Here is a 27,283-nt window from a genome sequence, read left to right as displayed (position 1 = left end):
TGTTTTTAACACACATGAACTCTTTTAACTCTCACACAACATATAATGTTGACATTATTATTATCCCTCTTTTATTTATTTTTTTTTTATGATTTTTTTTTAATTTTTTTTTCAACGTTTATTTATTTTTGGGACAGAGAGAGACAGAGCATGAACGGGGGAGGGGCAGAGAGAGAAGGAGACACAGAATCGGAAACAGGCTCCAGGCTCTGAGCCATCAGCCCAGAGCCCGATGCGGGGCTCGAACTCACGGACCGCGAGATCGTGACCTGGCTGAAGTCGGACGCTTAACCGACTGCGCCACCCAGGCGCCCCTATTATCCCTCTTTTAAAGATAAAGAAACTAAGGTTCAGAGAAGTGAGTAGGCTTGCTTAAGAAGATGGAGCTAGTGAGAGAGCAAATGTGAAGTCACGTCTCTCTGAATACAAAACCCATGCACTTAACCACTCCTTTACAATATGACCCTTGTGTGTCTCTGCTTTATGTGAAATCTGATTCTGTTCCAGGCTCTTATGTTATGTTCCATAGAAATGTGACTCATTGTATCTTCTTGAACAGGCTTAATGTACCAAGGTAATTTCGGTGTTCTAGGGTCTGTTTAGAACACCAGCCTAGCAGGGTTGAAGGTTGAAGACCATGACATGGAACCTTAGTAATAACTTCTCTCTGTTATTCAAGTTTGATCTTCTAATTATGATTGTCACATGCTGCCTTTGAAACATAATGCCCAAGATGCACGGATTTAAGCCAAAATCATGTGTCAGGATGGTAATTTCTAAAAATTTTGACATTCTTTCTATGGTTTTTATTTGGTAAACATTGTGGGAAAAAGGAAAAGCTGTAAATGCACAGGATATGTGTGCTTAGTTTCACTTATGAAATCATTAAACACTTGTACTGTGATATCATCTGGCAGAAAACAGTGTTTCCTAGCGGTTAGGGCACAGGCTTTGGAATTTCATTACTTATTATTTCTGTGATCTTGGGAAATTTAACTGCTGTCTCTGTGCTAATTTTTTCCCCATCTGTATAATAGGCATAATTATAGGATTGTTGCTAGGATGGAATAAGAGAATACATGTAAAATGTGTGCCCCCTAATAAGAATTCAACAGTATACACTGAAATGTCTTTGGCACTTTCCATTACCAATCTTTGTGTTATTTTTCTCCAAGGTTCTCAAGGAAATCAGACATGCTGGATTCTATTTATTAAATGTCGTCTCCCTAAACTTAGAATGTAAGCTCCCTGAAACCAGGTATCTATTTTTTTCTGACGTATTTTCATTCCCTGGAACAGCACCTGACACACTGTGCTCACAAATATCTGTTAAATAAATGAATGTTAGCTATTATTATCACTATTATTATCATCTGCTTCAGACTCAGATACCATGCTTAAAAAAATCTTCAAAATATGGTTTAACTTTGAATAGTCACCAAGTCTTAAGATATATTTGATTTCCAATAAATTAATAGCTTGTTAGAGCATCAGAGCATATTGAGTGTAACCTCTTCAATTTATAAAATAAGAGGACTTAAAACACTCTGAGGCCCAGTACTGTTAAGTGATGTTCTCTTAGTCAAGTACCAAGTAAGATCTGGCATTGAGGCCTCTGAACCCCAAATCCAGGGCTCTTTCTGCTATGCCCCACTGACTTCTAATCAGGATACCAACATGGCTCTCCACCCCTCAGTGGACCAGCCCTCAATCCAGGGGGAAATGGGATCTATTTCACTATTGTGCCTTATGCCAAACTTCTCATCAGCTGTGGGTGATTGGTCATTGCCATCTTCCACATTTTTCACAGTGATGGAATTTCTTTTTTGGATGATAAAGTGAGTTCTCATCACAAGTCATATACAGAAATGGCTAGGAACTGCAAGGGACCAGGGAGAGCCGTTCCTATCCAGATCCCTCAGGGGAAAATTGTGGACCTTTTATCATTGCTTTTTGGAGTCCTTATCTGGACCTTGAGATCTCAGGACCTTCCACCTGGGGAGAAAATCAGAACAAATAAAAGTTCTACAGGTTATTGCTTCTCTGACTCTAGAGCTGTCCAGAGGAAAAGAAGGTACCAATTCACCCAATGAACGTTTATTAAGTGATTATAACATGGTAAGCAAAGTGTATATGTGTGTGTATGGTTGACAAGTATTTTCCAGTCACATTCTTTTCCTTCAAGGAATTTACGGTATTGCTGAAAAACAAATTAGGCAAAAGTAAATCCTGCAATGCATAACACAATAGTTAGAAATGAAGAGTGGAGATGAAAATAAAATTTTGAGGGCTCTTAGCGGAGGAAAAAATTCACTTACAGGGGATGAATTGGGATGTTCATGGAAGAGGTGACATCTTAACTAGACTTTCATGGGTCAACTGTAGTCTTCAAATTCCATGCATCCAGGATGAAATATATTTTAAAGTTGATTACTTAGAGTCTGTTTTGCTTCATGGCATTTGATGTTCTCATGTATGCCACATAACAGACACATGTGTATGCAACTTGATACAATCACCAATGTTTATTTCTCAAAAGAGGCTTTTATTAGAGGCGTTATTATATATTTTTTTGCATAATCATAATTATGAACAATTATTTGAGTTTATAAATGATAATATACTCCTGAAAGGCAAAAATTTGTATCTTGTACATATGCATGGATAGTATTTGGAGTCTCTACAAATAGTTAAGAATTAAATAGCAGATGATTTTTGGACATTGCTAATTCGACTCACATAGCTGATTATGGTTAAAACACAAAAGTTTGCCAAACAAAAGTCCATCATGAGGTAGTATGGAGTATTAAAGGGACACATGAGCTGAACCCATGATTTTTATATGAAAAGTCCCCACAAATATTTACAATTACTTTCACAAAAATTTTCCCCTCCATGCAAGGATATCTTTCAACTTAAAATAATTTGCTACACCTATTTTAACAGTTGATCTTTTTCCTTATCCTTATTTTCAAGAGTAAATATAATGATGGTCAAATGAGTATTTTTAGTTTTACTAAATATTTAACAATGCATTAAGTACTACACAGTAACTAGAAATTTAAAAATTCTCTTTTTCATTGAGGTATAATTGACATATAACATTATATTAGTTTCCGGCATATGCCATAATAATTTGATATTAGTATACATTGCAAAATGATCACCACACTAAGTCTTGAAGGTTTTGATAAATTCCACCGAACCGGATAATTATATTTTCCATTTACCAAACCAAAATTAAAGCAATGCATACAAGTTATAGAGGAGCAACAAGGAATGTGATTTGCACCAGTTTGGAGCAGTGATATGTCTTCATTTTCCAGTCTATTCCCCTAATTTTACTTTGCTCTGTCCCTTGTCAGCTGAGGAGTAGTCTGCTGTAGCGCTTTCTCTCCTTAGCGTTTATGCAGTTCACTTGCTGGTTTTCTGACTTTGCGTTGTTCTAGCTACTCGTTCTGCTTGCTGGCTCCTAAGGCTATGATTGCAGCTGTATGTAGTCTTTTGTTTTTCATGTGGAACATGCTGACAGATGTGTGCACTGAACATTTTAACCAGCACACTTACTTGGGCTTCTGAAGCTGATGGAATGACCAAAACAATTCTCTTGCTCTTCTGAAGAACAAAAGGAAGGCAAAACCAGAAAGATGGATCAAACAGAGCCGCTATGTCTCTAAGATGTCTTAGAGCTATTACAGAGTATGAGAATAACGATGTTGAGTAACTTTTGCGGGCCACCTTCTCTCACATTGAGAATTTAATGGGAATAGCTTACTCAAAACCTGTGTACTGTGTCTTGCTATAATTAGTTTATAGATCAGTACTGGATCTTGGACCAACTTATGCAGACAAGTCAATTGAATTTTTGGAAAAATATGGGACAAGTATCCTAACTAAGGTCATGAAAATATAAATGTAGAAAGAAGAATGATTTATTTTCAAATATTTATTGAGCTGTTATTTGTAAAGGAGACTTATTTAAAGGGTATGTATTTGTGCAAGACATAGTCCCTGCCCAGAGGACCATGCACACGATTGCTGAAACTGGTTATGGGGCCTCAGCTATAACTGAAAGAAGTCAAGTGTATAATCCAAATTAAGAGGATTTTCCAGAAGTTGATAGACTATTACACCTGAAAGTGCTTCAAGAAATCATCTACTCCTCCCATCTTATTCTATGAATATAACCATAATTGTGACTTACTCAAGATCACCCAGAAATTTAGAAGAAAGTCAGATATGAACATACTTATCTTTCCTTTAAGTCTGGTGTTTTTTAAAAAATGATACGACATATATATTTTTACTGATTTGAGTAGGTCCAATGCAAATTTAACTTTACTTGTATTGGTTTAGTGCTTATTGTTGATTCTGTTGATTCTAAATGGGCTTAATCTGGTTTTCTCTGCATTATATATTTTATTTATTTAAGTAATTTATTTAAGGTACAGGAGAAAAGGCAAGAGGAAGACTTCTCTATTTTGAACTTTAATTTTTTCACATTCTATTAGTCCTATTTAGAACTTTTTATTATATAAGTAATATGTTAATAGAATAAAACTAGAAAATATAGATAAGGAAAACAATAAAATTAAATTCAATTATAATCCAATCCCTTAGAGAGAAACACTCTTTTATATATAGTGTATATTTTTTAAGTTATTATGTTATATATTAACATTTATATTTTATATAAATATTTTAAAATATTTTATAATATATTTATAAATTAATATTTAGTTTAAATAATATAAAATATATTATAAAATTATTATTGCATATATAAAATATGTTTCTATTATGTACATATTCTTTGCAATAAAAATGGGATCACATTTAAAACTATTTATACTTCATTTTTGTTTAACTTTTTTTAAAGTATATTTATTTATTTTGAGAGAGAGAGAGAGAGAGATAACAAGTGAAGTTAGGAAGGGGCAGAGAGAGAGAGGGAGAGAGATAGCAAGTGAAGTTGGGAAGGGGCAGAGAGAGAGAGGGAGTGAGAAAAAATCCCAAGGAGGGTCCACGCTTTCAGGGTGGAGTCTGATGCGGTACTTCAACTCCGATGCAGGGTCCAAACTCACAAACCATGAGATCATGACCCGAACTGAAACCAAGTGTCAGACGCTTAACTGACTGAGCCACCCAGGAGCTCCTCATATAACTATTAAATGGGCATTTCCCATGTGAACAAATATGTTTACAATAGTTTTTGGGGGGGGGGGTTGCAAAATAGTCTGTTTTATTTATCTCATATATTTGGACATTTTATTCATCATTAATTTTTGGACACGTTGAAAACAAATTTTCTTTGTTGTAAATATTCTGCATAAAGATCCATGCAATTTAATCACATGCTTATATTTAATTATTTTCTTTATATTTTCAGAAGTGGAGTTCCTGGATCAAAGAATGTACATCTCTGCAAGACATTTTGATACACAGTGGGCCTACCACCAACACTTACTTTTTGTCCCAGGTTTCATAATTTGTAGTTTATATTCAGTGCTGCAGGACTTTAAAATTGTCAAGGGTAAATAAGTATATAAACAAACAAACAAAAACACAAAAAGCCAAATCTGCAAGATACAGAGTCACAGTGGCTTAGCATCTACACAGAATGCCTATTATTTCCTGAAATATATTAAATAGTGTTGTATTAAATAAGCGTTTGAGTTGGATGTTGCCTCATTTTTATCCCTCAGGGGCAAAAAGCTGATGATCCTAAATTTAGCAGTGGCATCAGGGGGTGGATTTTGTCACATCTTTAAATCTCCTTCCAGAGATCTCTGACTCACATTTGCTAAATCCGGCATAGATATAAAATGGATTTATGGTTCTACAAGAACTTAGAAGTCTTCAGATGTTAGAGAACAAATATTGTTGCTTGCTAGAGGACATTGTGATTTTTCTACTTCATGTTTGAGTTTTCTTTCTGTGTGTGATTACTTATTAATATGTGAATAAGTAATAGTTACTGTTTTTAAACTTGGCTTACTAACAGCTACTGGATATGTATAATGAAAATACTAAGTTCAATGAGCCTTGCGTGCATCTTTTAAAAGAATATACACTCTAACATAAACATATTTTTCAAGAGAAAAATGCATATATGTTTATTTTTTGCAACTCTAGCCTTTCACATTTTGGTGCCGTGTAGAGTATGTATTCTTTGGTTTTCTTGGATACAAAATAGTTGTAGCTAGTTCCAAGCGTGTTGTTTTGAGATAATGGTACTCTATGATAATAGTTGTAGATAGTTTCAAGCATGATGTTTCAGTATAGACATTGAGAAATAGAACTTAATTCCTCCCTCTGTTTCTGAAGCAGTCTAAAAATTCAAGGGAAAATACTGTTGCATTTGATTATTTAATACCGCCTGTGATTTGAATTGCTTGTGTCATAAATTATTATAAACTGTCTCCAAAGGTGAGAATTTTTACAGTTAAGATTTTGTTATCTAAGTAAATGGTTGTATAATTTTAGATTATAATACAACTCAATTAACATTTATTTATTTATTGAAAATTTTATTTTATTTATTTATTTTTAGAGTTTATTTATTTTTGAGAGAGACAGAGCACAGGCAGGGGAGGGAGACACAGAATCTGAAGTAGTTTCCAGGCTCTGAGTTCTGAGCTGTCAACACAGAGCCTGATGTGGGTCTCGAACCCATGAACTGTGAGATCATGACTTAAGAAGAAGTCGGACACTTAACTGATTGAGCCACCCAGGCACTCCTAAGATAGTATTTTTAAGTAATCTCTACATCTGATGTGGGTTTCAAACTCACAACCCTGAGATCAAGAGTTGCATGCTCTACAAACTGAGCAGGGTAGGTGCCCCAATAATGTTTTAAATAAGTATACGTGCAATTATTTTGTCATCGTTATCATATAACTCAAGTGTGTGTTTGTTTGTTATTTGGAATGGAAAATGTTAGTTTTAATTTTTGATTTTTGTTTTTATTGTGTTTATTCTGCTTAGTGGATTCTGAGATAGCTGTAGGAAAATGTGTTGAAACTTTTAGTGCTCCTTTTTTTTTGGATGATGTGGATTTTGCACTTCATCATTCACTAACCTTATATTAGTAAATATTATGATGTTAGAGGAGCCGACAAGTTGTACTTTGCACATCCTGTACTTGAACACAGGACAGGCACAACTTGATGGGATGGAGAGACGGGAAATGACAAAGCCTGTAGCAATGGTAACTTCTGGCTCAAGATGGGCTCCAGTGTTGACGACTGAGAGTTCTAGATAATCGTAAGGTAGAATGAGACTCTAGGGCACATGCAGCTGAGACCACGTGTAGTCCTGACTGTGTTCCCTGAAACACTAATCAAAATATGTATGTATCTGAGCATTTTTAAATAGATGCAGCCCCAAGCGGAACTTTATACTAATATCTTAACTAGTACATTGAAAATAATTTTTATTAGTTGTATTAAAAGGAAGGGGAAAAAAGAGATTCAGTCTGAGCATTGAGATAGCTGTTGAAGGTTTGCTTCATGCCGAACACTATACTGAACTTTTTTTTACACATTACCTCATATAAGTCTCATCACCACCCACGTGGGAGATACGGTTAAACCTCTTTTCAGAGATGAGGACATGGAGACATCTCCTCCACTGAGGCTCAGAGAGTTCAGAGACTTCGTCTAAGACATGTAATTAGTAAATGGAAGCACTGGGACAAGAAGCAAAAAATGTATGACAGGAAACATTTGTGCCCTCAGCCAATTCCAACATCTTCATATCTATTTTCTATTGGGCGGATTATTTTAAAATAATGCTTTGCAACTCATTTTTTATTTTAAACTTTCCAAGCCCTGGCACTTAAGGTTGATCTTTTTCATAATTGATCCTACTGTGTGGATTGAAAATTTTAGAGTGCATCATTCTCACCTGATCTATAAATACAGGGTCATTGCCCTTTTAATCCACAAAGGAGTCACCTTGAAGGGATCAGTTTATTCTGTAAGGCAATTATAATGCTTCTCACAAAATTATCCGATTAAAAAGGGTTACAAAAATAAGAGCAGACAAAGGTCTTTCACCCCAGTGTAGGGCTAGCTGAAAATATCACTTTATTAATATTAATATTATATTGTCTTTATAGGCATGCTTGCTAATACAGTTACTTGATCATTTTATCTTGCATGAGGTAACAGGGATTGTTAAGTGATATTCTTTTTCTTTTACTATGCGCCACATTTGTTTTCAAATGAAATATAACCCAGCCAGTTCTAGTCAAGTAATGCCTACACTGTTTATGATATTAAACATAACTTTATACTAGCATGGTATAGAATGTAATATCAAATAATTTTGAAATGTAACCCGTGGAGACACATGTTGATGTTGCAGAAAGATGTCATCAGAGACCAGGCCAAATTAACCAACACGGTAATTTCTTACCAAATGTAACCATCCTTAGCTTGAAAGAAAGATCTGCTTCATAACGTTACAAACATATCCTTCCCTGGAGCAGTATTGATAATTAATGCCACATATTCATGGTGAGAAATGTATATGAGTTTGGTCATAAATGTTCTCATGCATTTTAAATGTCAATAAAATGAATAGCCTTTATTATTCCAGAATGATAACTTGTTCCCAGACACCGCTACTTTGCAGGGGATGATGACTGCCTTGGCACGTAATGAAGAATTACGGGAACATGCCTTAAGCATTTGTAAGCCACACCCTTAGCTCTGAATCAATGTGGCAAGGGCAACATATAAAGGCACAAGGAATATGCTTGAGGAAATCCAATCCCTGCTCTTGTTTCCACTTACACTCTCATAAATCAGTCTAGGTGAATATCTCAAACTCAGTTAGGAAAAAGGTTTTTAAAAAGACAACACTTCTCTTTCTTGGGCTCACAGGGCCATGTGCTTTGTTCTTGGTCACCCCTGCTTTCTAGACACAGCTTTTTGTTTGTGTTTTAGAAAATCTCCACAGGCTTGACCAATGCGGGGAATTTTGTTCCACATTAAGAGATGTTTTCTTAATGTATGTATTCTTACTCTGTGACACATTAGAAACATGTGAGGCTGGCACAGAGGTGATAGATGAGAGTAGTTAGTTCCTGGGATGGGAAGAATTATCAACTGAATAGAAATTAAAACTAGGAATTGTGATTTCCATTCCAACATACAAAGAGCTTGGAAATTGTCACCCCTGTCTCTACAACAAGGAAGCTAAACACACTTAAGATTGATGACTTTTCTTGGACCCAGCAGAGAACAAAGGTTGCAGGTCAGACTCCCACCACAAATTTTAGGGAGATGGGCAAAGCCAGGGTCACAACACTTACCCAGGGAAGCAGCTGCTGGTGCCATAATCTGGCATGGATACTTGAATGGTAATTTTGAGGAAATGCTGCAGGTTGAGTATGGACTAGCAGGAGACTGAGACACTTGTGGAGGTTTCAGTTTTATGGGTCTCCCATGAGATTTAAACTCCAGGAATCCCACCAGATTCTCACAGGGAAGAGCCAAGAAAGATGCTCTAGTGGCTTTGGCATAGACAGGCAAAGAATAATCATTGTGAAATATTCCCAGAGAGTTCTCCATAACAAAGACACATGCTTGAGGACAAAAGACTTTACCAGAGCCTCACCCCAACCGAAGGAAGGGCATTCTCACTCCAGCTAGCCTTTTGGGATCACCTAAGGGGGAAAAATTTTTACCATGGAGAAGCATTTGTGAAGGTCACAGCCCAGGAACTTAGCCTTACTAAGAACTGAGATGTAATCATAAGATGATAGAATGCTTCCCTTTTCCCACACTTCATCACCACACCAACAGGGCTCCATGTCAGGATTAGAATGGAAAGAGCTGTAAAATGCAGACTATCTCTGAAGAAGAGTACTTAGGTAGCCCAAAGTCAACAGGGAAGATAAAAACAAGAGTACTGGAAGAAATTGAATACTTGGTACCTACATTTATAGCAAATATTAGCATAATATATCTGGCTTTTAAAATAATTACAAAGCTAAGTGGGTGATGGGTATTAAGGAGGGCAATTGTTGGGATGAGCACCAGGGGTTGTATGTAAGTGATGAATCACTAAATCCTACTCCTGAAACTAATATTACACTATATGTTAACTAACTAGAATTTAAATAAAAACTTGAAACAAACAAACCAAAAAAATTACAAAGCATGCCAAAAAGCAAGAAAACACAGTCTGAAGAGACAAGGCAAGAAACAGAATCAGACTTGGATATGGTACAGATGTTACAATTACCAGAATTGAAAATACATATTATTAACAAATTAAAGACCCTAAAGAAAAAAAGTAGAGAATGTATAAAAACAGATGAGCAATGTAAGCAGAGAGATGGACCCTGTAAGAAAGAATCAAAAGGAAATGCTAGAAATCAAAGATAGAAATGAGAAGTGTCTTAAAGTGCTCATCAATAGATCGGGCATGCCTAAGGATAGAGCTAATGAGAATGAAGATAGGTCATTACTGAATTAAAGGTAAAGGAGGAAAAAAAAAGAATAAAAAAATCCCTACAATATCTGAGAAGTAAGATAACTGCATAAAAAAAAAAAAGTAACATATACATGACTGGAAAACCAGAAGGGGAAGAAAGAGGAAACAGAGCAGAAGTTATAATAGTTGAGAACTTACCAAAATTAATCAGACACTAAACCACAGATCTAGGAAGCTCAGAAAACACCAAGGAAGATAAATTACACCCCCATAAACAATAACAACAATAACCAAAGCTGTAGAAAAATCAAAGAAAAAGAGCAAATCTTGAAAGAAGACAGAGAAAAAAAATATACCTTACTTACAGTTGAACAAGATAAGAATTACAATGGTCTTCTGATTAGAAACTATGCAAATAAAGAGAATGGAAGGCAATATTTAAAGTTTTGAAAGGAAAACCCACTGATCTATGATTCTATTGCCAGTAAAATTATTCTTCAAAATAAAGAAGAAATGAAGACTTTCTCAAAGGTTTGAACGACTTTATCTTCAGCAAACATGACCTGAAAGAAATGTTAAAAGAAGCATTTCAGGGTGAAAGAAAAATGATACAGGTCAGAAACTCAGACCTACATGAAGAAAGGAAGTGTTTTGGAGATATAATAAATCAAGGTAAAATGATGTCTCTAATTGTTTTTCCATTTTTAATATAATGGCAATAATAGTTATAATATATTGGGTTATTATAGCACATGGATAAGTAAAATAAATGAATGAGTGAATAAGAGACTGGAGAGAGGAATAGGGAATACTCTATAATAAGGTAACTGCATTATATACACATGAAGCATTGTAGTTATTTGAAGGTGGACTTAAACTGGTTAAAAGGACATGTTTGAAATTTCAAGCCAACTACTAAAAATATTTTTTAAAGAAGTATAATTGATATGGTGTGAGAGGACATAAAATGGAATCACATAAAATGCTCACTTGAAACTGGAGAACGCGGAAGAGGGAAATAAAATGAAACAAAGAACAAATATAATAATTAGAACATTAAACACAGTGGGTTTTAATTCAACCGTATTAATAATCACTCTAAGTGTTTATATATATCAATTTAAAGACAAATTGTCCATGAATTTAAAAATAAATATGGAATTGTATCAGTGAGATCATGGTAGCTGTTGTAATAAATAGGCCTTCACAATTTTATTTATTTATTTTTTTTTTAATTTTTTTTTCAACGTTTATTTATTTTTGGGACAGAGAGAGACAGAGCATGAACGGGTGAGGGGCAGAGAGAGAGGGAGACACAGAATCGGAAACAGGCTCCAGGCTCTGAGCCATCAGCCCAGGGCCCGATGCGGGGCTCGAACTCACGGACCGCGAGATCGTGACCTGGCTGAAGTCGGACGCTTAACCGACTGCGCCACCCAGGCGCCCCGGCCTTCACAATTTTAATGGCTTAACATAATACAAAGTTTTCTTCTTGCTCACAGAAAAGTTGATGGGGTAGTCCCATGTAGCTTCAAGATCCAAAGTCTTCCACACTTGTGTCAGGGCCCAAGGTCTTTCTACTGGATAACTTCATCGTCCTTAGTACTTCATCAATTCTTCATCCAGATGGTACAAAGGGGAAAGAGAAAGCAAAGGATAAGAATTTAAGTTGCATAATTCATAAATTTTTCTCAAAAACATTTTTTAGAATCACAACTTAATTAAGACATTATACATGTTAAAGAAAAGGTATAAACCGCTAGAGTTTAGAGAAAGGTATCTTTATGAACATTGATTCAGGGTACTTTGTTACATAAATATTAAGAATAAGCTCCAAAGTGAAAATGTAGTGTTTTAGATAAATTTGCCAAGGAAAGCATGAAACTTAAAAAAAAAATGTGGAAAAAAAACCTTGAATTATGTTTTTAAAAATTACACGGACAATTTTTGGAAACCAGTTTTAGTAATTGTTTTTTTTTTAATTTTGGCACAAAATTTTATTTTAAATGCTAAAAAATTGGTCCAATCTGGTGAATGTCCAAACCTAAACTGGTTTAAATAAAAAATACTGGTCTAAAATACTTACCTCCCTCTGAAGTTTATGGCCCTTGTCTCTATTCACTTACCACATACTTCCATGTGAATGGTCAGGCAAATAATTAAATTTATATGTCCAGAATTTAAAAGCAAAATAAAACATAAAAGTCTCCACTGAAAGAACTTCCAATATTGGAAAGAGAGAATAAAGATAATTCAATCAATTCATCAGATGTCAGGAAAATGACACAAGACTAAATGGTAGAAAGGATTTCAAATATACAAAATACTCAGTAGATGCGAACTAATTAGACATAGGACTAGTTAAAAGCACAGAGATTTTTTACTGTTTATTTTTTTAAAACATGTGCTTATCTGTGAGCCAGAGAGCAAAACGATGACACAGAAAAGTTGAAAGTAAACAAATAGAAAAATATATTAGACAAATACTATATAACCTTTGTACCAAATAGACTTGAAGCTAAAAGTCCTTTCCTGAAGTTAAAGTTAGGAGCATTTTATAATGATAAAGCTACTATTTCCCAAGAATATGTGGCAGTTTGAACCTGTGTGCAACTAACAACATATCCTCTAACACGTAAGGAAAATTGAAATAATTTTGAGAAGAAATTAACAAATCCACATAGAATATTTCAACACAATTCTATGAAGTATAGATACCAAACATATAAATTGTATTGCACATATAGACAAGTTAAATAACACAGTTAACATATTTTGTCTAATTCACGTATCAAGAATCCTGCACTCAACAATTACAGAATTAAGAGATTATTTTTCAAACACTCATGAAATTATACAAAAATTGACCATATACTAGGTCACAAAGCCAATCACAACAAATATCAATGAATAAAGATGATATTGTCTGATCATAGGCAATGAAGTTACATAGCAATATATTTTGAATATATCAATATAACTCATATATTTTGAATTTTAAAGCAACCCTCTCCGACATAATTTCATTAATTTAATAATGATGTTGTTTAGCTGATAATGATGGTGGCAGCCAATTTCGATAGAATGCTTCGCACAGATGATGTATTGTGCCATATATGAGGTATATACACTTTATAAAACCCTTGAGGCAGATTCTACTGTTATTATTTTGCTGATGAGAAAACTAAAGTCCAGATTTTATGAATGATGGAGCTAAGGCTGAAAGCCCAGACAATCTGACCTCAGATCCCGTGCTTTCAGCTATGACCAATGGAAGAATTAAAAATCAAAGGTGGAATTAAGCAGCGATGAGACACTATATACCAAAACTTGTGGAAGGCAGTTGAAGGGGATTGTAGAGTTTTATCTGTAATTCATATAATAGTGCAGAAGATACAGTAAAAAATAATGTTCTGTGAGTTCACCAAAAACTCAGAGAAAGTTGGAGAATCTTTCTGACAAAACCAAGCAGAGTAAACGCAGGCAACAAAAAAAAGAACAAAAATTAATTAAATACAAAACAAAGAAACAAAGACCTAAAATCTGTTTCTTTAGAAGGAAGTTTCTCTGACAAATCCATTTTTAAGAAGGGCAACAAAAATATTGTGAATAAAAAAAGAACATGACCATATGTAGACTAGAAATATTACAAATGAGTGGGAAGTTCTATAAGGAACTTTTATACTAAAACGTGGGTGAACTGGCCAATTTTCTGGAATATTACCAAAATTAGCAAGAAATTTAAAAAACCTAATTAATCTAAAGCCATTATAGTCATTTAATCAGTAGTCAAGAACCTACCCACAAAATTGGCACAAAAACAGACATTTTTAAGTACAGGTTTTACTAAATCTTCAAAGCAGAGATAACATTGACTTGGGGCACACTTTCAAAAATTGAGGAATAGGGAAAAGTACCAACTCACCAAAGGCAGGTAGAAAGGCCGATCTCTTTTATAAGCAGAGATGCAAATATTCTAAATAAAGCATTAACACAAATGAACAAATATTATATATTTCTATAAAGTATATAATATTTAATTTTCAAAGTATGCAGATGGGTGTTTTATAATTGACACACTTAAATTGTTTTCAGTAACAAAGTTGCATAATGTTGAAAACATTGCCAAACATCTGTTTTCAAAATTCTGTCTTGATAGCAAGAATTATTTTCCAAACTGATCATTTTCTCACTTCTTATTAAAACTGCCTCTTTTACATTGGGACATATTACGGGTGTGTGTGTGTATTTAAATACTGCTTAACAGACACTTTTAATCATAGAAAAGTTCAGAAATTTGGGACAGTTGTTTTTTTTGCAAGAGAAAAACATGCACTCATCTTCAAATTCTCCAACTTTTTAAAGGACTTCTCTGTGAGAAAAACCAGTCTCTCTTTATGGTACTTAGGATTTTCATGTTGTCTCCTCATTTTAGTACACATTTTTGGAAATAGTTTTCTACTCAGTGTAATACAACCCTGAAATAATATAATCCCTAAACTCTTCCAGCCTATAACCATAACGACGTAACCGGTTTCTTTTTTTTTTTTTTTAATTTTTTTTTTCAACGTTTATTTATTTTTGGGACAGAGACAGAGCATGAACAGGGAAGGGGCAGAGAGAGAGGGAGACACAGAATCGGAAACAGGCTCCAGGCTCCGAGCCATCAGCCCAGAGCCCGATGCGGGGCTCGAACTCCCGGACCGCGAGATCGTGACCTGGCTGAAGTCGGACGCTTAACCGACTGCGCCACCCAGGCGCCCCAGACGTAACCAGTTTCAATCTGGATATTAAATATTAGTAGACTTAGTTGCTATCTTATTTTCTAAACTAAAAATTAATATAAAAGAACTATCTTGTATATCCTCTGGAACTCAAGAAGTCCACTTTAGAAACTGCTGCTCTTGTGAAATAGGGTCATCAGAAAGCTTCCCACACTGGGTATGGCTCAGAGTAGCTGCCTACCAAATGAGGGTTTAGGATGACACCCCAAAGGTGAGAGTGAGATATTCTGTCTCTATTTTGAGGAGTAACGATTTCAGCGAGAAAGGTCAGCACGGCCATTTTCTATCCAAGTAGCCTGGGAGGCAACACTACTTCAAGCGTTCTGGCTTAATGATAAATTCTTGAAATATATTTCAAGTGTTAGATTCTGAGGCTTGAAAAGTTTCTAGACACAGAAATGTATTATGTTAATTCCAACTAATTTGAATACCAGCCATACTTTCATTATGAAAGTTATGATCTTCAGCGTTAAGAGACCCTATTTTAAATAGCAAGGCTGAAACATGACTTAAGGAAATTGCTGGATTCAAGTTTCAGAGATCTGGGTCACTAATAGAAATTTCAACTGCTCTGTCATCAAGCCCCCGGAAAGGACCTTTAAGAAAACACATTTTTTGTTTGTTTGTTTGTTTGTTTGTTTGTTTTAACAGTGGAGCTATATTCCCTGAAAGCGGATTATACGTTAGGATGTCAGTTACTTGTATTTGCATCTGTCGGTGCTGGTATTGCAAACAATTTGTCCAAGTAGAAGAAAAGTAGAGACTGGAGTCCTTCAGTAACCCCTCTCATTAATTCTTTGTGCAAACAAACTCTAGTTTGGTAGAAAGCAAGATAACCTAATGGATGTTTTGTAGAGGATGTACAGCTACATTGTTTACCAGTTAAGTTTTATCAAATGAAATGGACCAAGAAAAGCCAAGAAAAGTTTGCAGCTCTATAAATCCCAAGCTATATTTTGAACATTCCTGAAACACCCAATCTCCAGACTTGGGCTTTGAATAGATTTATAAGAGCCAAAGGTCACAGTTCTTGCAAACACAGGAAACAGCACATAGAGTTTTTGTTTATTTTCTGTCTCTTAAAAAAATCAAATATGGCCATCAAGGATACAAAATACCAATACTCAACTACTGGTAGCAGAAGTAGGGCCTGGAGTGTTTTTGTCTCCTTGGTTATCATGTGTAACAAAAACAGATGCAGAATAATTTCAAGTTTATTCTATCTTGCTTTCACCAAGGTTTGAATACATTTGTTTGAAATGATAGAAGGATTCCGTGAAAGCACTGCCGGGAGAAGGCCAATCAATTCAGTTACTCATGAAATGAAGAATATGAACAAGATGGCATGTGGTTGGGGAGAGCAGAAAGATTTCTTTGACTTCAGGTTGAAGGACGTCAGTATCATTCCCAAGATGTCTAGTTATTACGTTTTGGAGCTCTGGACGAGTTGTGTAAATTTGTGAGCTTTATCTCCTTGCTCTGTAAAATAACTGGTATCCTCTTTGTCTCATAGTGCTACTTTCTTAATAATCTGAGAAATTAAGGAAGCTTCCTTTTTCATTTTATTTTTGTTTTTTGAAGTTAAAGAGCGATACAAATTTGAGGTCTCATAATGATGTTTTGTAGTTGTGAGTTCTTCCATCCCCAGTAGATGTCTGCTCTGTGATCCCTTACCTGCTTTGGCTGGGTGGTATGGGGAAAGCCCGGGACAGTGGCATCAAGATGAGCTACTATAGTTCTGTTAGCAATATTTAACAGAATTAATTTTCTAAACTCTTTAAATTTCTTTTTAGAAGACCCCATGCCAGTGGTGGCAATGGCTTTCGATAGCCTTATTTAATGAATGTATTTATAAGCATTAGACTTTTCAAATGAATCAAAAGTAGGAAATGAAAATATCATCTCTTTCCCCACCCATAATGAAAAGAAATTCTTCAACTTCTCTGGATTCTTAAAAGTAATCATTTTGCTTTCATCTTGAAATTCTAAGCCCAATGGGCAAATATCCTCTCTAATTCTTTGTAGTAAATTATTGATTCTCAAATGTTGCTTGTTAATAATATTTATATACAATTAAATTTTTCATGTGTTTTAGGATATTAATTTATTTTAAGCTCCAGTAACTCATTTTTTTTTAAGTTACATGTTAGTATTTGTCAAGTCTTCTGTCTAGCGTTAATACATCTTTTGGTTACAGGTAACCCTTTGGGAAATGTCCTACTTTATCTCTAGTCTCCAATTGCTCTTCCCTCTTTTTAAGCTATGCATATAAAAACCTTCTGTTATTAGTAGCCTTAATTAGCCTTTAGTCTTTTCCTTTGGATCCTAGCTGATTGCCAACCAGCCTGGGAGATAGAGGTTTGAAAAAAGACTGGCCTCTGATTTCAGGACTGTTTCAGGCTGCATAGATATGGCTTACTCTATTTAGATACATGAACTGCTCTAGGACTTAGGTCCTAGAGCAGATTTCTAAGACTGCAGACAAATGCTTAAAATGAGTGAATCCTAGAATGACTTCAATCTTTCTGAACCAAAAGTTTCCCAGGGTTAGGCATACTCTTATCCTAAAGTGTATAGCAGAAGGTCCATTGACGACAAATTTCTCTAGGATTATCTCCTATACTGTTTAAATTAGATAACTTTCCAAGGTAAATTACATCCTGATTATAGGCCACCTTAGTTGGTATCGTCTCTTGCCCATCATCACAATAACATCCTAAGGTCTTAACATTTTAATATCAATGCCTCTTGATTTCTGTAGCTTGAGTAAGAAAAATTGAAATGTTTATATAACATTGGATTCATCACTTATCTGAACTTAAATAATTTAGTGGCATAAGCCATCAGCATGTTAAAGTGACAGCATTAAGAAAACGGATGTTAATAACTGGGAAAAGTGCTAAATTTCTCAAAGTTACTAAGTTTTATAGAAAATGAGGGACTAGTAGAGGTGAGGACTATTTTATTCATAAAAAAGCCACTGATTGTTGGGATACCTTGATCCCAGGGGGGAAAAGTCTTCCTAAAATAAGAGTTTGTTCCCCAAAGGCCAGAGGTAGTTTTTTTGTTTGTTTTTGTTTTTATTATTTATTTATTTTTTATTTTTGAGACAGAGTGTGAGCAGGGGAGGGGCAGAGAGAAAGAGGGAGACACAGAATCTAAAGCAGGCTCCAGGCTCTGGGCTGTCAGTACAGAGCCCGACATGGGGCTTGAACTCATGAACCACAAGATTGTGACCTGGGCCGAGGTCGGATGCTTACCCCACTGAGCCACCCAGGTGCCCCTCAGAGATAGTTCTGACTGGTGAAGATTAACTTCTGGATTTAGAGGTCATGCCGTAAAACTAGAGGACTTCTAATCTCTGACCAAGAGACCAGCTCTTTAAGTGGTCTACAATTTTTGTTTTATGTACCAAGAATACAAAGCTGAATAAAAAACGATCCCGCTCTAAGCAGTTTTTAATCTACATGGAGGCAGCAAAGCATTAATCTTTCTTTCGGAAATTCTTTCTGGATACTCAAATAATCATGACAATGGTGTAATGTATGGGAGAGGTTTTCCCTGTCACTTGGGTAATTTGTTGTTGTGGCCCAGTCAGCCATTTATTTGATTATATTTTTAGAATCTGCATTCAAAAGTCTGCATACAAATTCTCATTCAGGGAATGAAAAAAATATTTTTTTTCTTCTGGCCCAAGTCATCTTTCTAAGTCCAGGGAATATTTCCCTCTACCATTAATTCCTCTTCATCCCTTGGACTCTCTCCTCTAGAAGCTTCAAAACATCTTTGCTATAGCCTTCAGCTATCATCATTACTATTATTAATGCAAGTGCTTTTTCTCCCATTAGACTCTGAACCCAGCCATACTGACCATGTATCATTTGTCTTTGTTTTATTTTGATGCTGTTATTATAGTCTCAAAAATATATACCGAATTGAATATCTATAATAAATTTTAAAGGCTTGACTTTATTTCCATGTAGAGAAAAATTATAAGAGGAAACTATAATTTGTTACTATACATCTAGTTTCTTCATACATCTAGTTATTGATAGTTCATTAGGTAAATCAGCATTCTTTTAGTGGGGGCAGGAATGGCTTTTGTCTTTTAAGACTCTTTAATATTTGTATCAAGGAAGCACATGCTCTTCTAATCTTCCTCAATCGAGTAACTTATTCTCGAATTCTTAGTTTGGATAGTAAAAGGTTAACGTACAACTTCGGTTTTGCATTTTACATTGCAATCTTGATTTCCTTGATAGTTTTTAGTGGGCATTCAATGCATGAGCATGGTTATTGGGTACCAGTCATTGCTTTGCATAGGTTATTTTATTGACTTTATGAGCTAGATACCGTTTTAATCCTAATTTTATGAGTGAGCAAACTCTGAGAAGTTAAATAATTAGCGGGTAATGTAGCTGGTAAGTGATCCAGCTGGATGCAACATAGCCCATTCTTTTTAAACAATTAGCTGCACTTCCCTTAGCTACTATCCCTGTGTGCTTCCCTCTTGCTCCCTGCACCCCCTCAAAGTATTGACCTCAAATGTTATTCTACCTTGCTGCAGAGTGGAGCATCGGTCTTAGCAGATCTTGGTGCACATGGAGTGCACCAGGGGTTATCACTACAGATCGTGTTTATTGCTTCACCCAGCCAGGAGTTTTTGGCAGTTTTTAGGACCGTGGAGGCTTCCTCTCAACACAGAAGCCAGTGTAAATACACAACAAAGGGACCACACCTGCCCAGGGTTTGCTGTCTGTTTAAGTGACCTTGTTCATGGCTCTGGGCCACTGGTGATCCTTCTCATCAGTCAAATATTAAATTTCCCTTTCTGATATTTCCTGTAGACATGTTTGAAGTCCACCCCATTCCTCCCCTCCCCCCCCCCCCCCATGCCTTGTGTTTTACGGAGTGATAAAAATTTCAGGCTCTTCAAAGACAAAGCTGATATGTACTTTTTAGATGACACTGTCATTATAATTATATTGGTCTTACTAGAATTGTCTTTTAAAGATAACTACTTATCACTGCTGTTTCTACCCTACCTGCCAATTGTCAGAGGACAAGATAAATTCAGTGTTTGGCTTTGACATTCACAACTATTCAACAAGAAGCCGATCAGGAATTAGATTTCTGGTACGTGATGAAAACTATATGGTAGGGCTGGGCTATGTCAGATTGAGCAAAGATATTTCCTTCCTCATTCTACTATTGCATGAATGTCAATCAGTAAGTATTCCTGGGTGCCCAACAATGAAATGAATGAAAGAGATGAATCACAGGGGTGCCTGGGCGCTGGGTTAAGTGTCCGACTTTTGCCAGCTCAGGTCATCATCTCACAGTTCTGTGAGTTCGACCCCGTATTGGGCTCTGCACCGGCAGCACAGAGCCTGCCTGAGGTCTTCTCTCTCTCCTTCTCTGCCCCTCCCTGACTGGCGCTGTGTCTGTCTCCCTCAAAATAAATAAACTTAAAAAAAAAAAAAAAGAAAGGAATGACCTAAGCCATGTACACAGGAATTTGTTTTGAAGAAATGATTCTGACAAGCTCTGGTCATCAACAGTCTGGAGACACATTTTTGCTTTTGTAAACTGAATATGAAAAGATGACAGGAAACAATAGTTGAAATTTGTGATGAGTGGTGGTGTTTGAAAGATGAAAACTCGGAACACGTTTGCTTTGGTAGACGTACAAAATGCTGAAGGACCAAGCAGAACTGCAAAAGCCAAATCTGCAATTTGGTTCTCACTGCAGGGGCTTGAGGATCCCAGATCATTAACAGAATTTAATCAACTTGCTTACAAGGAGTTTCCAAGGAGGTTGCTGACATTTCTTGGAGCTGTAGAAGATACAGCTGACAAGTAATAAAACTAAAGTTAACCTTGCCTGCCAAAGATTAGAAAAGGATGCTTATCAAATAGCAATAATTACTGAAATATGTATGTAAAAATACCTAAATGGAGTTTTACCGAGAATAGCAAACTAAACCATGGAAATTTCCTAAGTGCCTCTTTAAACAGAGTCCTGAGATATAGATGAAACTGTTTTGCATGCTTTTCTCTTTTAAGTATTTAATTTGGAGATTTATCTACCCTATTGTGTAACTCGATTTTATACCTGACATGGAGTCAGATGTATTTCAACATTCTTTTTTGTTAAATTTTCAACAAGTAATTTCAGTTTAGCTAATTTATAATTACAGTTTTACTACTTTACTGTAGTGTTTTATTTCTAATATAATATGCTTCTATATTAAAGGGTGATATGGTGCACAAAAGGTGTTAAGCATATTAACTGATGACATTATTTGCTCTTGACCTTGGATCTTGGTAGTTGCTGGAAGACTGAAGAGAAAGCTTTTTTTTCCTTTTTTTTTTTTTCTTTTTGGCCACTTGGGAGACTACCAAAGACATTAATTTTAAAACTATACCAGAGTAATTACCATTACATTTATGTTAGAGGTTAACATTTGTGTTTTCCTCTTATTGCCTGGCTTTACAGAATGTTATGCCTCACTGCTTTTATTAAATCCAGGTAATAGAGGAAATAACAGTATTATTAACCTTTAACACTGATGAAAAATTAGTTTTAAGTAAAACATGGTTTAAAATCAGAGCAATTGTGTTAGTTGTCTAGCTAGTTTCCCGATGAAACACAGTAAGTCCTTGTGTACTCATTGTGTCCATATTTATAATTATAAAAGTAAAAACAAAGTATAATATGAAATAAATCTCCAGGGAAAAGGGATTACATTTTTAATACACACTGTATTCTTACTGATCAATGTTATAGATTTGCATGACATTACACGAAAAAGTACTGATTTTAAAAAGTACCACTTTTCTATGACTGAAAAACAAATTAATTTTGATAACTAATTGTTACTACTTTCACACAAAAGCATGCAGAAATTGAATATGTATTAATTGACCCTATCCAAAGTCTCCAATGGGGTGCTTCTAAACATAAATATTTATATAGTTGGTATGGCTGTAGAAAAATTCTCTTTTCCATGATTGTTGATTTTAAAACATTAACTTTTAAAGGGATTTTGGATATTTAGGCAGAGTGATATCTTGCCTCCTTGGTTATACAATATACATACATGGTTTTGTGGGGATGTTTATTCTAAGGGAAAACAAGAAGAAACTGTATCAATTTTATTATTTTTAGACAAATGTGGAAATAGAGACTTAATAAATAAAGTTAAGGAAATAATTTACTATTGGAAAATATTCTTTGTAGAAGAGTTTGGTTTCATAGCCTATTGATTAGTTATAACCTAAATGTAATTTATATTTTTTGAGTCATAAATATTTTACTTAAATTTAATATTACAGCAAAACATCCACTCTATCAAATATAGCATATGTGTATCCATCTAAGTAACTTTAAATGGTTTTTTTTGATCATTTGATTTTAAATAAATCTTTCAGCCTAAATTTTATCAGTAAGTTGCCAAATTACTTGAAGATAAATTTTTTCTTGTGGCATAAACAGATCTTTTAATTATAAACCTAGTGTTTTCTAAACTACTCTATTTGCTACTGTGACTTTGTAAATAATCAAGCATTAAGAAATTTATTTATAATCTATTATTTTTAGTTTAAATATAGAATTAAGATAATTGATTAGAACAGGTATCATTTTGTTTTATGTATTTATTTAAAGGATTATGTAGGAGAACTTTAATATATTTGAGAATGTTTTCTGTGAATTAAATGAAGCCATGTATATGAAAGTGCTTTGTAACTGCAAATATGAAATATATAATAATATTATTCTCATGACTTAGAATGGATAATATTTAAACATCATAGTATTCATAGCATTTCTATAACATACATTTGCCTAATGGAAAATAATTTTAAAAAGTAAGCGCTGTACTTCTTAATCTTTAGGTAAATATACATTCCAGTTGCATGAGCAATTCTATGTAAGGCTCAACAACCCATTTACCTTTTAAATTAACAACCACTTCAACGGTTAATTGAGTATTTCTAAGCCAATAAATTACCCTTCAACATTACTGACTGGAAGCTTAGTTAGTACCCACAACAAGCCTGCCATTAATGAACTCATTCTCCAACAAAAAAAAGAAGGCATCAAATCTGAACTGTGGATGTGTTCGGTTCCCTCATTCTAAACACATTAGTACACTGTATTTTCCCACTTAGAGAAGCTTTTGTACACTGAGCATGTGGCCGTTTAAATGCCCCAGCGGGGCATCCAGAGGCTGCGAAAAAAGGAAAAATTATTTGGAACAATTTGCATTCGTTCAAGGGCAACGTTACGCATTTTACAGCTGGTTTATTGCTATTCTTGTGCTGTTTAAGCTGTCTTTCATGTCAAAAGTCCTTTCCTGCTTACAGATCATCCGGAAGCATTCTGCTGCGTGCTGTTTGCCCGAGTTCCTCCAGGGCTCTGGGCCTTTGATCACGGATACCATTTGCAGTCTGGTTAAAAATAGGAGGCTGCGGAGATAAGCCTGAGTCCTGACAGTGAGGAGAGGCTCTTTTCTTTCTTTTTTCAACTTTGTTCTCTTGTTTTTTAGGATGGGAAACATATGATCCCAGCACAGAGAAATAGTGTTCAGGAGTTAGAACACACTTAGAGGTGTAAGAATTTTAAAGGTGAAGAATTTTAAAGGTGCAACGAGGCTCACCAGTAAGTTAAAGTTTTACAAGAACTCAGTGTGCCATTTTCTTTGGGTATAACTCAAGCGATACCCGCCTCTCTTACGTTGAGGATATACGACTAGTTGCACAGATTTCTAGGTTCTGCTCCCGAGTATGGCTTTTAAACTAGGGGAATATCTTTTTAATGGAAAAAAAAAAATACAATGATGATTGTTGCTAGCAAACTTAATATAAAAGAGCAACAATATAATGAAATTGCAATTCGATAAAGGATAAAGCCAGAAAAAAATGACTCACATTTTTATTTTGTATATTACTGGTCATTTATCAGTACCTCCTTAAGTTTGTCTACTTACTGAAAACAAAAGCAAGAGGATTTATTAAACGTTGTTGTTTTTGTTTGGTTTCTACAAGAATTGTGATTAACATAATTTTATCAATTTTATGATGTAGGGAGATGGTGACTTTCATTATTGTTTCCTTAAGCAACAAATCCAATATGCCACAAGCCATGAAATTAGAGACTTCTTTGGAAATGAAATCTAATCTAATGGTAAAAGTGCAGTAATACTAGAATACTAGAATGTCAATATGATACTCGGTGTGGAATATTTAGGATGAAATGAAATGTACTAGAAGGGGTCTTGGGAGTTTAATGAATGTCTTTGCCAGCAGGCAGGACCATTTATTTGTTAATTTACCCAAATAGAGATCTGTGCAAAGCCAAATCCTGTGATATAAAGCAGGATATGAGCATGCCATCAAAGAGGCTAAAAAGATGTTTGTTTTAATGCCACATCCATTCTTGCAGTTTTGGAGCCTGCACATATTTTGGAGGGACAAAGAGGAATTAGTCAAAGAAAGAAATATGGGAGTAAATTTGGGGAATGGGAGTAGGGGTGAGATTGAAGGTGGAGAAATCAGTTTATACAAATTTCAGGACAAAAGAGATTTTGGGGCCTTCCTGAGGAGGCTGCAAGTGAGGCAGGTTATGTGTGGCTGATGGGAAGCTTGGTGGGGGTGGGGGGGGGGGATGGGAGTGCCTGGAATTCACAGAACCAGCCAGGGGTAGGATCATGGGCTATGTATATTAAGCTCTATCCATATTTTTTCTTTTAATCATAGTGCAATAGCTTTTGCTGCTGGGTTTGCTATAGTAATACATATTTTAAAAATTCTTATCGGCTTAACTTTCAAAATAAAGCAGGAGATTTTGTAAGTTGTTCTTATGTTTGTGTTTAAACCTCACCAGGTGTGGTAGGTTAAACCCCAGCAGACAAAATACTGTGGTTTAATCAGACCAAATTTTATGTTCAAACAGTTTTACATGTAACAATCTTTAAAATGGAGACAGTCTTTCTTGAAAGGGGTGCTTTTTTTTTTCCTGAAAGTCCAACGCAAAGCTGTTTTGAGCTTGCTGGTGTAATTAGTGCTTTGAATATGTCGACCTGCCGTGTTGTAGGTCAACTTTGACGCTCTACAATATCCTAAGATGGGCATTTTGTGTCTCTGTTGAAAAGTGGTATTAAACTTATGCATACCAAGGAAAAGGATCAGGATTTCACTGAAGAGATGGAATATGCATTTGTCCTCATGTCTGGAAAATCAACTTGCTCCTAAGTTTTTAAAGGACTAGGAAGAATCAGTGAAATTTTTGCAATCCTCCTTTACAATATATTCTGGTAAAGTCATTTTGTCCCCTAAGTTCTGAAAGGTTAATTGGATCCCTTGTAATGAGTGACTGCACCCAGTCACATGTGGTTTGGGAATTTATTTATTAATTTAAAAATTGTTATTGTTCAGACAATAACAGTGGGGTACTAAATTCAGCTTTCTTTTATTGAGTGGGATTGTTCTAAATTTGCTAGTTTTATGGCTCTTGTAATGAAAATTATTAAAAATGAGCACTAAGGGCCAACTTATTTTAAAAAACTAACCCATGTTGCTCCAATATGTTTTTCATCTACATGTCTAATAAATTGCTCTTAGGTAAAGTTGAACCTGCTTTGAGCTTTTTGGAACAAAAAGGTATTTGCCATGTACCAGAGGTGGTCACTGAGAGTAATTTTGTTGGACTAAGGAGTCACTCTTAATAACAGGGAAACTATAAGAAAAGCAGGAGGAGGGGTGGGGGAAGGTGTGGCTTGATACCATGTGATTAAGGAAAGGAGAAAAATATTTTGCAAATACAGTTGTATATTTCATTTGCCTCTCTTCCATTTCATTTTTTGTCCTTCAGTTTTTTTCCTTTTTTTCTCAAATTCTCTTTTGATTTAAAAATATATTTATTGTTTATTTTAAAGCTTAATAGGTATCATATATATGTATATCTAATTTAATGGAATAGCATATTACTTCTCAAATCACTCATCTATGAAGGAAAAAGTATTTCAAAGAGGCCCACTATATAGATGTGCCTGTAATTCATGATATCTTAAGTGGTCTCTTCCCAAGGAAGTGAGAGGAAGATATTAATTATCAGCACTACAGCATATCCATGTACCAAAACAGGTTCTGATAAGGAATTAAATCTTCAGCAAAAAGACATCAAAGAAATCCTAAAAGTGGATTGGACTTCATAGTTGTAGAAGAACAATCTAAAAGGATATCTTTGGTTTAATCATCTTGTCTCTTACATTTTCTCTTATTTTAGGATATTCTCTTTCTTAATGGTCTTTGAATTCACAGATTTTAGCATAGCATATTTTGGGGGAATGTAGAAGTATGGAGAAACTCAAATACTTCTAATAAGAGGCACTAAAACATTGTTATGGGAGAGACTGAAGAAGGTGATCTTATCTGGAAGATCAAGAACTTTCATGTGTCTCAGATATTTGGGACCATATATGAAGATCATCCCAGAGATCTAGCCCATCAGGACTTGAAATTCTATCAAGCATAGGAAAACTTCATGTACATTTCTAAATGTAGATCCTGTATGACTTTGAGGGGAAGGGTTTAGGACTTAAAATACCAAAATTTACAAGTACACAGCCTGTAAGAGTGGTAGGCATTCAGGCATATCTCTAAAGAAGAAGTCCATTGTGCCATTTGCAAGGAGTCAGACCTCTTAAAAATATATACCAAACCAAAAAAACTCAAATGAATCTCAATCATGAGGGAAGAATAACATGTACACAGAATTTCCCAAGGGAAACAAAGTAGAAAGAAGCTCTGGTGTGTGAGCAATTCCCTTTGAAATAGCTATGTGAGAGATACTAAGAAACAGAAACCTCTTGGTCCTGGAAACTTTTAATTATAAAGCACAAGATGTCATTGGAAATATCCCATGGGTGAAACTGCTGTAGATATTCAATGTATAAAATTCCTAGGCGTTAGGTATCCACAGATATCAGAGAACTTATATATGAGAGAAAACTTTTAAATGTGGAAAGTAAAAGCCTACAGTAAAG

Source organism: Herpailurus yagouaroundi, unplaced genomic scaffold (assembly GCF_014898765.1).
Source record: "Herpailurus yagouaroundi ecotype Mexico unplaced genomic scaffold, PumYag 28, whole genome shotgun sequence".
Taxonomy (NCBI): domain Eukaryota; kingdom Metazoa; phylum Chordata; class Mammalia; order Carnivora; family Felidae; genus Herpailurus; species Herpailurus yagouaroundi.
This window is presented reverse-complemented; position numbering follows the sequence as displayed.